Source organism: Delphinus delphis, chromosome 8 (assembly GCF_949987515.2).
Source record: "Delphinus delphis chromosome 8, mDelDel1.2, whole genome shotgun sequence".
In the NCBI taxonomy this organism is placed as follows: Eukaryota; Metazoa; Chordata; class Mammalia; order Artiodactyla; family Delphinidae; genus Delphinus; species Delphinus delphis.
The window spans coordinates 62,519,609-62,532,811 of record NC_082690.1 but is presented as its reverse complement, the minus strand read 5'-3'; the positions used below and the strand labels follow the sequence as shown (position 1 = coordinate 62,532,811).

The window sequence follows — 13,203 nt, the reverse complement described above, 5'->3', positions numbered from 1 at the left end:
CGGGCGCTGGGGGGGCAGCGGCGCGGAGCGCGGGTGGGGGCGGGGGCGGGGGCTCGCGGGCGGAGGGGCGGGGGCTCGGGTTACCGCGCGGAGGGCGGGGGAGGGGAGGGGAGGGGGCGCGGGGCCGCGGCGGCGAATCTCGCTTCCTCCTCGGGGCGGCTGTGTAGGAGGCGGCGCCCCGGCGGCGGCGACGGCGGCGGCGGACGGACCGACCGACGGGCGGGTGCTCGCGAACCGACGGCCGGCCGGCCGCCCGAAGCTGCTCGCTGGCCGGGAGACAGCGGTGGCGGACGATGCGCGGCCCCAGGCCCCGCGCGGGCGGGCGCTGCCCAGGGGGCTGACCGCGCCGGACGGCGCCCCAGGACCGGGCAAGGGAGCCCGCGCCGCGCGGAGGTCAGTGCCCGTGGCCGCCCGGCCCGTCCGGCCGCACCCGCCGGGCCGCCGGCCTCTCCTGGGCGGCGGTGGCGGCGACGGAGCCGGGGGCTTTGTTCTGAGCCGGAGACAATGGGGGAGGGGGGGCCTGGGCCTGCGGGACGAGGACGAGCGTGAACGTGAGCGTGGGGGCAGGGCCTGGGGGTCTTTGTGTGCGTGTGTCATCGAGTCGGATGTGTGGCGGCGTGAGTGTGCCGGGGGTGTAGGCAGGGTGTGTGTGTGCTCCTCCGAATGTGAATGTGAGCGCGAGTGCATCGCCTAGTGTGAGTCAGTGCGTGTCACTGGGGAGTTGTGTGTGTGTGTGTGTGTGTGTGTGTTTGGCCGTGTGTACGTGCGTGTCACTCCGAGGGTGTGTGGGTCAGAGTGAGTATGTGTCTGGTGAGCCAGTCCCTGTGAGGGAGTGTGTGTGTGTGTGTGTGTGTGTGCGCGCGCGTGTGTGTGTGTGTGTGTGTGTGTGTGTGTGTGTTGCCTGCCTCTGTGGGAGCCATGTGTCAGAATGTGGAGGATGGGTGTGTGACAGAGACAAACTGAGACAGAAACAAAGAAACTGAGGGGGGAGAAGTAAAGAGAAACAGAGGAGAGACAGGCGAAGCCCGAACTGGAGGTCTGTCACCCAGACTGGTGTTGAGTTTGTGTCCAGGATGCTTAGATGGGAATCCTGTGCAGGGGACGGAGGGAGGTCACTGCGGGCCTGGTCCCACGTGGAGGGGGTGGGGAAATGGAGGTCTAGAAGTACAATGAGCTCAGTGTGGCGTGGGCCGGGCTCACAGCCATGGGGTCATAGGCCAGAAAAATATTGTTGCTTATGTCAACTCCTCAAATACCCACAGGGGACACAGTTGCAGGCAGCACACATCCACAAGAGATGCCTTCACAGCCATCACACACCCCCCGGAAGCACTGTCAGAGCCAATACACATTTACAGAGGGTGCTCTCAGAACAGCATACACCCACGATAGAAATGGTGCAGCCAACACATTCCCCCCGGGATCATTGTCAAGGCCACCACAAACCATGGGAGACACCATTGCTGCCAGCACCTTTCCGGAGACACTGCCACAGCAATATACATCCACTGGTAACCCTGTCACAGCCAACCCATCCTCTAGGTTATACTTCATCAGGACTGCCTGTACATAGCAGGTGTCTCAGAGACCTGACACTAACAGGAGGCTGTGTTGCAGTCACCCTTACCAACACCCGTTTGTATATCCCATAGGAAACACAGTTTTAGGTGTCTTGCACACACCACAGACTGAGCTGTCCCAACTGCTGAATAAACTCCCATTAACTTACGATACTAACACCATGGCTTCTCACTCATAGACTTCCTAGGCTTACCCTCTAGTTCCCTGAAAACTTGGGGACCTAGATCAGTCTTCCTCTCACCCTATACACTGCCATGGTTCCAAGTGTTCCTCCAAGTGTAGCCTCACAGTTTCTTGAGCTCTTTAGCTCCTGTTACCTTCTCCCCTCCCATGACCACTCTGTATAATTGGTCCATCTCTAAAATTCTGAACTCCTACATTCCACTCTGCCCAGAGCCTCCAGTGTCCTTCCAGCTCCCGGATGCCCTTGCTCCCATTCCACTTACTTTTCAACCTCATAATGACTCCTTGCCCTTGACCTCTTTGCTTTGTCCTCATCTGCCCCTTTCTGGCTTTGTGCTCTCCTTCCAGTTTATATGCCCAGGACCATCACTTCATCCACTCCTTGGCCACTCTTTGTTCCGTTTTATTGTTGTCCTTGAGACCACCCATCCCACAAAGTCTCAGCCCTAGCTGGAATGATTTCTCAACCACACCAAGTTATGCTTCTATAAATTCACGCTTCTATAAATTGCACCCTCAACTGGGCCCTCCAGAAATAAATAGATGAAATTTTTTCTATTTTTTCACATCCCTTTACCTTACATCCCTCATTGTTTTCAGCAGATTGATTAGTCAACTCGCTGGACCATTTATTCTGCAAACACCTATTAAGCACCTACTCTGTGCCAGGCGGTGTGGTAGGTGGTGGCATTACAAGGGTGAACCAAATAGCCATGGTCCTTGCCTGTATGGAGCTTACAGGCTATGGGGTGAGCGCTGTACCATGGCAGCACATAGCAGGGAAACCTGAGCCCTTGCAGGGAGACCAGAAGAGGCTTTTGGAAGGAAGTGACATTTAAGCTTAAGCTTGATAGATACATAGGGAGTCTACCGAGCAAAGGAGAGGTGGAGGTGAGGTGAAGCGGGTGGAAAATATGCCAAGCCTAGGGAGCAGCAATGGAAAGCCCACATGTGAGAAAGTATTGTATGTCTGAGGGAAAAAGCAATCCAGTGAGCCTGGCACTAGTAGCATGATGTGAGGGCAGGTCACAGAGTCTGACAGAGGTAATGAAGGGTTAGTTAGGTCATGCAGTTCTTGCAGGTCTATATGAAAGCTTATGGAAGCCGAGAATAATTGAAAATCACCGAATCATTTGAAGCTGTGGTGTGATAGGATCAGATCTGTCTTATAAATACCACTCTGACAGCAGTGTGGTGACTGGAGGGAGGAGTCTGGGAAGAAAGGGATGGTTGGCTGTTGCAGGAACCCAGGAGGGGATAATGCTGGTCTGAACTGGAGGAGTGGCAGTAGAGGACGAGGAAGTAGATAGTTTCAAGAATTCTTTAGGCAGTGGGGTCAGAAGGGCTCAGTGACAGAATGGATGTGGAGGCTGAAGGAAAGGGAGGAAGAGTAGACATGACAGACACACCTGGTCTGTCGGCCACTCGGAGAATTGAGGCCATCCAGCTTGAATCCCCTCGGCTGTTGCGGATCCCACCCGCTTCGGCCTCACTTGACAAATTACTCTGAGTCTTATCCATGTGTCCAGTTTCTCCCTCTGTACCCATTCCTCCTGTGAGCACATGAAGAGCCTCCAGGCTCTCCTACCTTCTAGGTTATAATACCTCTCCAGGTATTAACCCTGTAATACCTGACTAAGACGCTCTCTCACTTTGCCTCCCTGCCACATTTTGTGCAAGGGTCTTCCGCACAGAGCTCCTCACTTCTCATTTGCTCCTGCCCCATACAATGTAACTGCTCTCCCTAAGAGAACATGACCTCTCACCTGCCAAATTTAGGGGCTCTTTTCAGAAGTCCTCAACTGCTTGACCTCCTGGCAGGGTCCAACATTGTTGACTGTTTTTTTCTCTTTGAATCATTCTTGTGCCTTTTGAGCCACTATTTTATTCTGTCAGTATTTAATGAGCTCACTGGTAGGTGGTGGGGATACTGTAATAGGAGACACTATTCTATTCCTACCCTTGGCAAGGGATACAGGCAAAAAAGCAGATGATACAGTAGGGTGGGATCTGTGCATCTCTCTTTCAGAGCACCTCCTGGCTGTTCCTTCTCAGTCTGCTTTGGGGGCTCCTTTGGGTGGCCCCTAAATGTTACTGTTTATTAGGGTTCTGGCTTGGACCTTCTTATTGTCTCACTGTATACACCCCTCTTGGTCATCTGTCTCATTCATTTCCAGGGCTTTACTTATCATCTGTATAAGCTGATGACTCCCAGATATCTATCTCTTCCACACCTCTCTTCTGACCCCCAGACCTGCAGGTCTGCTTCCTACCTGATCTTTACTATAGAGTCCATAAGCCCCTTAACATGTCCAGACCTGATCTCCTCATTCCTTCCTCCCCCAAACCACCATCCCCACTCAGTTATCAAGCTACAAACCCAGAAATTAACCGTAGCCACTCCCTTCTCCACATGTCCCATAACCCAGAAAGTCATTGGGACCTGTTGGTTCTACTTCCTTTCCAGCTGTCTCTGATATCCCATCCCCTTTTATCCATGGCCTCAGCTACTGCCTTCACCATCTTTTCACATGAATTACTTCAAGAGCCTCCTAACTTGTCTCCCTGGACGTCTACTCTTCCCTCTTCCAATCCAGTCTTCTCATTGCGGCAAGAGGGATCTCCCTAAAGTGCAAATCCAGCCACGGCATTCCCTGCTCAGCATTCTTTAGTGTCCTACCACTGTCTTGGGTGAGATCTCTACTTTAAGGAGGCTTAGGAGGTCTGTCATGACCTGACTCCCCCAGCCTCCCCACCCTCTCCCATTTCCATAGCTCCCTCACATTGCAAGTTCCAGCCATACTGAATTCCTTGTAGTTCCCCAAAGACACTGCATTCTTCCATGCTTCTGGCCCTTTGCACGTACTGCCTGAAAAGCCTTTTACTCCCTTTGTCTCCTGGATAACCCCTTCCCATCCTCAGCTCTAGTCTCAAACCCTGTCTCTCCTGACCACCAGGCAAGCTTGGGACCCTCTTGTCTCACTGTTGTCATTACCTCTTCCCTTTCTGTCTCTCTGCCTGGGCTGGGATATCCTTAATGACAAGGCTGTATATTATTCATCTTCGTGTCCCCGGACCCCTCTACAGATGCTTGGCAATGAACAATGAATGAATGAATGAGGCACCTCACAGCACCTCCCTCACCCTCATTCACTCTTCAGAAGACTGACCCCTGGTCTCAGCTGCCCACACAGTAGAGACATTTTCACACACGCCCACTTACCCACTAGAGACAGAAAGTCTCTAGTTCATGAACTTAACCTAGTTCATTTTCCACTCCCCTCCCGCACAAGTTGTCCTTCCTCATCCTACTGTCTCTCCTCTTCTCTCTCTTTCACCTGAACTTCTCTTTTCCTGGATCCTCTTCCGCTCCCCTATTGGACTTTATTTCCCTTTCATTCAGCTAGCAAATATTTAACAAACACCAGAAATTTGCAGATCCAAATCTACTGGGCCACATGCCTGTTGGGGTTCTTGGAGGGAGTGGAAGACGAGGAAGCTGTGACATGCCATCAGGCCACAGGACTACAGTGCCTCTCCACCTGCTCTGCTCCACCAGGCCCCCTTCCCTGGAGGTGCCGCGGGCTGCTCCTTCCTCGAACACCCACTCACATACACCACTCTGAACCCTCCTACTCCTGGCACCCAGGCCCCTGCTCCTCCCTGTATCAGCTTCCCAGATACTGGTGCCCTCTCCTTCCTTTTCCTTTTGCCCACCACTGTAGCTCCCTCACCCTGCCCTGCCCATCCCTGCCCAGGCCTCCCTACCTGTGAACACCATGAAGGCAGGGACGCGATCTGTCCAGGTCACTGGACAAAGCCCCTCCCATGGGTTCATGGTATTGGATCCCATCTTTTTCCTGGTTTCCTGCTGCCTGCCCCTTCCTTCAGCTCCGGTGTCAGTGTTTCCAGGTAATCCTCTGACTTCCGGGCATTTCAACCTCTGCCACTTAGGAGGGGCTTCTCAGTTCCTGTGTCCCCTGGTGAGAGGGCACCTCCTTCCGGCAGTCCGCCTAGAACCCCCAGGCCTGAGTCAGGATGCCCCTCTGTGTTCGCTTAGCACAGTGGAGTGCCCCGTTGTTTATGTTTTTCTGTCTAAGCTGCTCCATGGAAGGAGCTGTTTCCTCTCAGAGCCCAGAACACACTGTCACATGCTTGGTGAGGAAGGAGGAAAGGGAGGAAAGGAAGGGGGGCTACACCTCACACCTCCCAGCCTCACCATTTACCACCTGGATGACCTTAGCTTCTCTGAGCTTCCCTTTCCTCAGTTGAATATGGAGGTAACAGTAAGACAGTTGTTCTGAGGATTGAGAAAGGAAACAACTATTAAGTGCTCAACTCTTAACTTAGTTCATTTCACTTCCAAGATCTCAGCCCCTCTACTACTCTCTCCTTCTCCTCCACCTCTTGCTTCCCCAGACTCGTTCTTCCCTCTACGTCTCCAGCTTCTCTGCTAGCTCCAGCCTCACTGGCCTCCTCTGCAGCCCGGACTGTACTTGTGAGAGTCAGATCTTAAGACCAGGTCCTTGCTGCTCATCCCACCACTGTAGCTCCCTCACCCTGCCCTGCCCATCCCTGCCCAGGCCTCCCGACCCGTGAACACCATGAAGGCAGGGACGCGATCTGTCCAGGTCACTGCTATGTCTCTAGTGCCTAGTATGGTGTTTGGCACATGGTAGGTCTTCAATAGGTACTTATTGAATAAATCTATTAGTGAATCATTTCACACACATGCCCTGGGCCCACCTCCCCTATTTTTCCCTTTGTCTCCTGGAGACCTCCAAGCATCCTCTGGTCACTTCCCCTCTAACCACCTGACCATGCCCACCTGACTCTCAACCTGGATTCATAACTGCCTCGTCACTGATCACCTCCTACTCCGACCCACCTTGCATGTACTGCTGGAGTTACTCTCCTACGCACAGCTCTGCTCAGGCTCCTTCCCTGTTCGGTTGCCTGGCCACTTAATGAACGTTTATCAGACTGTTCCAAGCCCTCCAGCAGAGAAGCAATATTGTGGAAGAGAAAGCACTAGCTTTGGAGTCCATCAGAGCTATGTTCCAGACGTTTCTCTGCTACCTAGTCTGAGCTTCAGTCTCCTCAGCTGTGGAATAACACTTATCCCAGGGTTATTGTGAGTGTCTGGCACGCAATAGCAGCCAACATTTATTGAGCCTTCACTGTGTACCAGCCACTGTGCTAAGTTTTTTTGTCATTCTTTCATTTAACTTTCATATCAACCATATAAAGTAGGCACTTTAATCCCCATTTTACAAAAGAAGAAACTTAGGTCTAGAAAGGTTAAACAGTTTCCCCAGGATTTCTCTATAAGTGGCGGAGTCAGAATTTGAACTCGAGTCTGTCAGACAGCAGAGCCCATCTTCTTAACCACTGTAATAAGAGTTCATGCTTGTGTACTTATACAAGCATCTTTGTGTTCATGCTTATGTGTGCTGACTGTGTGCAACACACTATTCTAACTGCATGTACACTGTAGTATTATTATTGTCCCTATTTTTTTTTATGTGGACCATTTTTTTAAAGTCTTTATTGAATTTGTTACAATACTGCTTCTGTCTTATGTTTTTCTGTTTTTTGGCCATGAGGCGTGTGGGATCCTAGCTCCCTGACCAGGGGTCGAACCCGCCCCCCCTGCACTGGAAGGCGAAGTCCTAACCACTGGACCACCAGGGAAGTCTCTGTCCCTATTTTATAAATGAGGCAATGGAAGCACTGAGCATTTCAGAGGCACACCCAAGATTACACAGCTAGCAAGTGAGAAGCTGGGGAGAAATCCCAGAGTTGGTTTGCCCCCAGAGTCCATGTCTTCAGCACTGTCTGGTCCTACCTCACCATGACACATTGCCTCCATTTTCTAGGAGTGCAGTAAGCATGTGTTGATGAATGAATCTATACTGACATCTGGTCTATGGCTAGTTGTTAGTTGATTCATTCTCTATCAGTTCCCACTGCAGGAGGCTTGCTCCCTTAGGACTCTTCCTGAAACGATTCTCCCCAAGATCACTATGACCTCCTGACTGCTAAAACCAGTGGCCACTTCTCAGTCTTCATCTTTCTGGACCTTTCAGCAGCATTGGACACTTATCGATCTCTCCATCCTTGTTGAAATGCTCCCTCCTTTAACTTCTGAGCTATGGCCTCCTTCTCTTTCTCCTCCAAGAAGAATAATGCTCTCCTCAGTCTGCCCCTTGAATGTGACTGCTCCCCAGGGCTCTGTCCTAAACTCTCTTTTCGCTCTACATGTCCTACCTGATGGATCTCCATACCCATGGCTATGAGTTACTCCTTGATTGGTTCAAATCCATCTCCAACCCAGACCTCTCTCCTGAGCTCCAGACCTGCAGATCCAGCTGTGTTTGGGACACCTCCATGGGGGGGCCTCAACAGGAAGCCCCCAGATGGCTTCTCTTCTGTGCTGTCCTCATGGCACCACAGTAGTAATCAGGCCAGAACCCTGGAGTCAGTCTAGAGCCCCTCCATTCCCTCACCCTTCCTGAAGGGTCGGCGGCCAAATCTGGTCAACTTCACCTCCTCACATCTTTCTTCTCTGTGTCCTCTCTGTCCCGCTACTGCTGACCTGGGTTACAAACACCTTGTCCTTGGTGTCCCTCCTCCCAGAGGTTCTCTTCTCCAGGCCTCCATTGTCTTCCTAGGTCTCTCCCCTGAAATTTCTTCCTCGCTTCATCTTTCCCTTCTCCATGAATCTCAGGCAGTATGGAGTGCATAGTCCTGGGATCAAATCAAGGCTGTGTTAACTCAGGACAGTTGTTTCACTCCAAGCCCCAGTTTCCTCAGTGGAAGGTGGGATGCCTTCTTCACACGGTTGCTAAGATGATTAAATAAGGCACCGTCTATGAGTTGCCAGCACACTAGCAGTCCAGAAAAGAAACCTTCCCTCTGCCTTCTCTGCTCACATCCATCCCCGGCCTCTCCCTGAGGTGCCTAATGAGACCAGTCCTCAGGAGGGACAGAGCCAGGCCCGGGCACTGCCCTGGGCCACCCATCCATGAGGTTGTCCCGGGGACATCCAAGGAAGCCAGCTTGTCGGCCTTCTCCTCCCTCCTCCCTTACTAATGCCTCCTCTCCTCTTTACCCCCTTCCGCCGACTCCCCAGCCCTAGCTCCCACCTTTATTTACTGCCCTCCACCTCTCCAGCCCAGCTGTTCCTGTCTCTGACTTGCCTCCCCTTTCTGTATGAACTCCACTCGCTCTTTGCTTTGCCGATACACACTCCCTCTCCCTCAGTCTTGCTCCCCGTGGTCCCCCATGAGAACTCTCGCCTCTCTTCCTCTCCCCTTTACGCCTGGCCCTGTATCTCCACCTCCCTTTGCTCACCAAAGCTACCCTCTTCTTCCTCCACTTCTGAGCCAATCTGCCTTTTGCAGCCCCCTCCTCACCCTGTTGTCTTTCTGGTCTAAGTCCCTCCCTGGCTCTGGGACAGGAAGTTGAGGGAGGAGACCTGTGAGGTGCCAGCTCCCCCAGCCTGCTTCCCCTCTGCACCTTGGGCCATTCCTCTGCTTCCTTCTGGAGCACCCTTTCCCTTATGGTCCCCCTACTGCTCCCCCACAGCCCACCTCTTTCCTCTCCCATGTTCTCCCTGCTCCCAGGTCCTATAGACGCACAGCCTGCTGGGGGGGGGTGGGGATTGACATCACATTGCAGGCCCCAATGAACAGTCTCGCCCCTCCCCCTCCTAATGAGAACCAGCTGTGGTTCCAGAGGCCCAGATGTGGGGCTAGAGGGGGAGAGCAGGATGGAGCCAGAGGACAGAGTAACAGGACCGGGACAGGGTGAGGGCATGTAGCAAGGCAGAACTGGGTGGGGGAAGAGATGTGACCAATATGGGGGGAGAAAGAAGATACATCTGGGTAGGGGGCAGGACAGATTGGGGAAAGAGACAAGATGGATGGCTTAGGCCAGGTCTGGGGGAAGGGATGGGACAAACCTGGAGAGGGAAAGAGACAGGAACAGAGAGGAGGAGCAAGTCTTGGGGAAGCAGCAGTGAGAAACAGTGGACAGATGGGGAGATGGTGCTGAGAAGAGAGTTGGAGAGGGGATGAGACAGTCTCGGGAGAGAGTCTGGAGTTCGAGTTTGGAACTAGAAGCCCTGGGGCAGGAAGTGATGAAGCATAGTCCAGACAGGCCCCAGGGACCTCGAGGTCACAGCTGCAGCCACAGAGCTGACCACGAGTGCCCCAACAGTGTGTGTGAGAGCATGCCGGCGTGTGGGTGCGTCTGCAAGTGTGTGCGCGGGCCTGCCAGCGTGAGTCTGTGCAGGGGTGAAAGTGGTTTGTCTGTGTCCGTGAGAGGGAGGGGGTGTGAGTGAGTGTGCCTGTGTGTATGTGTGCGTGTGTGTGTGCGCACGCGCCTGTGTGTGTGAGGCCCACGAGAAAGTGTCTTTCTGTGTGTATGTGTCTGTGTGGGCAAAAGCATGCCTGTGTGTGTTTCCATGTGTGCCTGCACGTGTGTGTGGGGTGGGGGAAGGTTCCAGGCGAATGAACATGCCCATCTGTGTGAGTGATAACATGCTCCTCTGTGAGGTTGGGCGTCTCTGTGTATGTTAGAGTAGCTCCTGTCCATGTGAGTGTGTGTGTTGAGTGTGCCTGTCTGCATGTGAGTCTGTGCATCTGTGTGCCTGGCTGTGTGTGGGTCTGTGACTTCGTGAGTAGGCACCTTTGTGCATCCACTGTGAGGGTGTATGGGGGAGTTTGCATTGAACAGGGACCCGGGAGGGCACCAGGGTCTACACGGGTTGGGAGAAGGGACATCTGCCTGGGCCTGAATCCCTCCTCCTCAAGGCTGATCATTCACCTGAGTTTTACCTCGTACCATTCATACATCCTTTCATTCAGAAAATGCATTGATCATGTGCTACGTGCCGTGCTCTGTGCTACACACAAAGGTGAATAAGATACAGTCCTGGCCCTCAAACAGCTGACATTCTGGGTTGGGGACAAAGAATCCTAACACAGAATGTAAGAAGTACATTGATCTCACTATCCATTATCCCCACTCTGCTTTCTCTCCACTGACTGATTAAATGAACAGGACCAATTCTTAACCCTTGACTCCTAACGCAGTCTCTAGGCCTAGATCCCTGCCCTGGCCACTGCACCATCTCTCTGCACACAGCCTCTCCCCTCTCTGAGTCAGGCCTGTGTTTACTCTGACCTTCTTGTTCTGAATTCCTCTGATCTGTTATTCCATGGGGAAGCTCCACAGACTTCACAGACTTGAGCCTTGGGGAGAGGGGTCTTAGTAAATCCTAGAGCTCTGAAGCCAAGGATGGTGTTGGGAACCGAGGAGAGAGCATCTACCAAATGTCCAACTCTGAGCTCCTTGTTTCCATTGCCTGTGATTCTCCTAAAACCCCACAAAGTAGGCATTAACATGGCCATTACATAGATTAGGAAAATAACACTCAGATTGGACTCAAAGCCAGCTCAAACTCCAGAGTCCCAGCTCTCTTCATTGCCTCACACAGATGGGAGACATTGGGGTTGGAAGTGTAAGTAGAGGGTCAGAAACTCTCATCCCGTGGGAGGACAGGAAGTCCTAGAGCAGAGCAAATCTAGAAAGACCAAAGGACACACTTCTGCAGCCATTTCTACGGCCACACTCCTGACCATGGTGCCTCAGGGGCGCGGGCTCACACGTGTTTGTGTGTGTCGTCTGAGTTGGCGTGTCCAGGGGCGTTTCTCCCCGTGTCAGCAGGTGAGGGTGGTGGTGTGCACTTACGAGGTTCTGCACATTTGTTCAGCACTGATCGCCTGCTCTCGTGACACCTCTAGGAACTGCTGGAGAACCAGAAACTAAGACCCTCAAGCTGCTCTCCTCAAGGAGCTTTCAGTTCGGTGTAGGGGGAGGGGTGTGATGGGCAAACGCATGAACAAATCAGGGCTGCTGTGCAATTTATTGTCAGTGTGCATCTAAGGCAGTGAGAGCCCAGTAGGGGATACCGTAGGCACTGCAGGGAGGTCAGAGAGATATCATAGAAGAGTCCACAGAAGACAGGATATTTGAATGGGATCTTGAAGTTTGAGTAGGGGATGGCCAATTGGACAGGACTTTTAAAGGATATCTCAGGACAAAAGCATGGTACATACAAGGCAAGGAGTTGGGACGGATCAGGTGATGGGTTTAGTGTTGGAATGCAGGGTGCAGTGGGGGAAGGTGAATGTGGGGCACAGTGGAGAGGTTGGCAGGGCTCAGGTCAGTAAGATATATTAAGGAGGTTGGGCTTTGTCTTGCGAAGAGAAGTTCTATACCTAGTGTCCATGAACCCGTGAAACTGCAGACAGTTTGGGTAGATGTACATCTGCATTGTTTTGTCCATAATGGGCAGCAGTTTTCTGCCGTCAGTGATGGCAAACCCGTGGAAGCCTTTTGTCGCGACTGGTTTGGTGAGAGTTGTGAGGATAGCTCTGGTCAGGCGGACATGGATCAGAGGGGCCAATCCAGGAGGCATGGGGACCACTAAAGGGCTGTGGCAGGAATCGAAAAGAGGGATGACAGTGCTTGGACTGGGACAGCAACAGTGTGAAAACATAGGAAAGGGCAGACTTGAAACATGTCTAGTTAAGATGGTCAGGTTTTGAAGACTAATTGGAAATCAGGACTGAAGAAAAGCAAGGAAAGCAAGGAGAGTTTCTGAGCGGTGGTGCTGTTCACAGGAAAGGGAATGGAGGAAGAAAATCAGGTTGAGGTGAAGGTTGGGAATACATTGTAAGGAAGTCCATTGTATGGCTGGACATGTGTCTCCAGTGCTCTCCAGAGCTAGAGATTGCAAAGTCATCAGCAAATAGACGGTACAGAAGATGATTGATACATTTGAATTGAAGGCATGGGAGTGGCTAAGATCACCCAGGCAGTGTGGTAAGTGGGAAAACATGCGGCCCTGGACTGAGTCCTGAGGAGCACCAGTTTTTAAGGGCAGAGGAAGAACTTGCCCAGGGGACTGAAGAGTGGACACAGAAGTACAATGGAAGCGAGAGGTGGGGAGCCACCATGGGAGGCCAGGAGGGCTAGGCTTCAAGAAGCCAGTGATCAGTGTTTCAGTGTTCCAGAATGATCCAGCAAGGAGATAAAAATGTGTCCATCGGATGTAGAGTACAGCGATGACTGGAAGCTTAGTGAAAGCAGTGTCACAGGAGAGGAAGACTCTCTGTGTAGATGGAGGAGGGGGTGAGAGGTGAGAAATTGGAGGAAGTGAACAAACCTTTCAGAGAGGGCAATGTCTCCACGGATTCGGCTCTCACTCAGTCCTTAAAGGCCTTCATGGGGCTTTAGGCCTCCTCCTTCTTGAACGTCAGCAGCATTTGAAGCCCTGGCTCCCTTAGCCACAGAGGCACCGCCCTTCCCTGGATTTGTTTCTGTCTCTCTCTCTGGCCAGTTAAGGCTGCCTTGGTCCAGCTGATG

The 13,203-nt window shown here is 52.5% G+C and overlaps 1 protein-coding gene across 1 annotated transcript in view; it reads left to right on the top strand.

Moving 5' to 3' along the window:
• Positions 1-287: 287 nt before the first annotated feature.
• The window catches only part of DCHS1 (dachsous cadherin-related 1), a 34,778-nt gene continuing 21,862 nt past the window's right edge, over positions 288-13,203 (top strand). The window contains exon 1 of the mRNA XM_060018429.2: positions 288-393. The gene's annotated coding sequence lies outside the window, so the exon portion shown is untranslated. The remainder of the gene's footprint in view (positions 394-13,203) is intronic.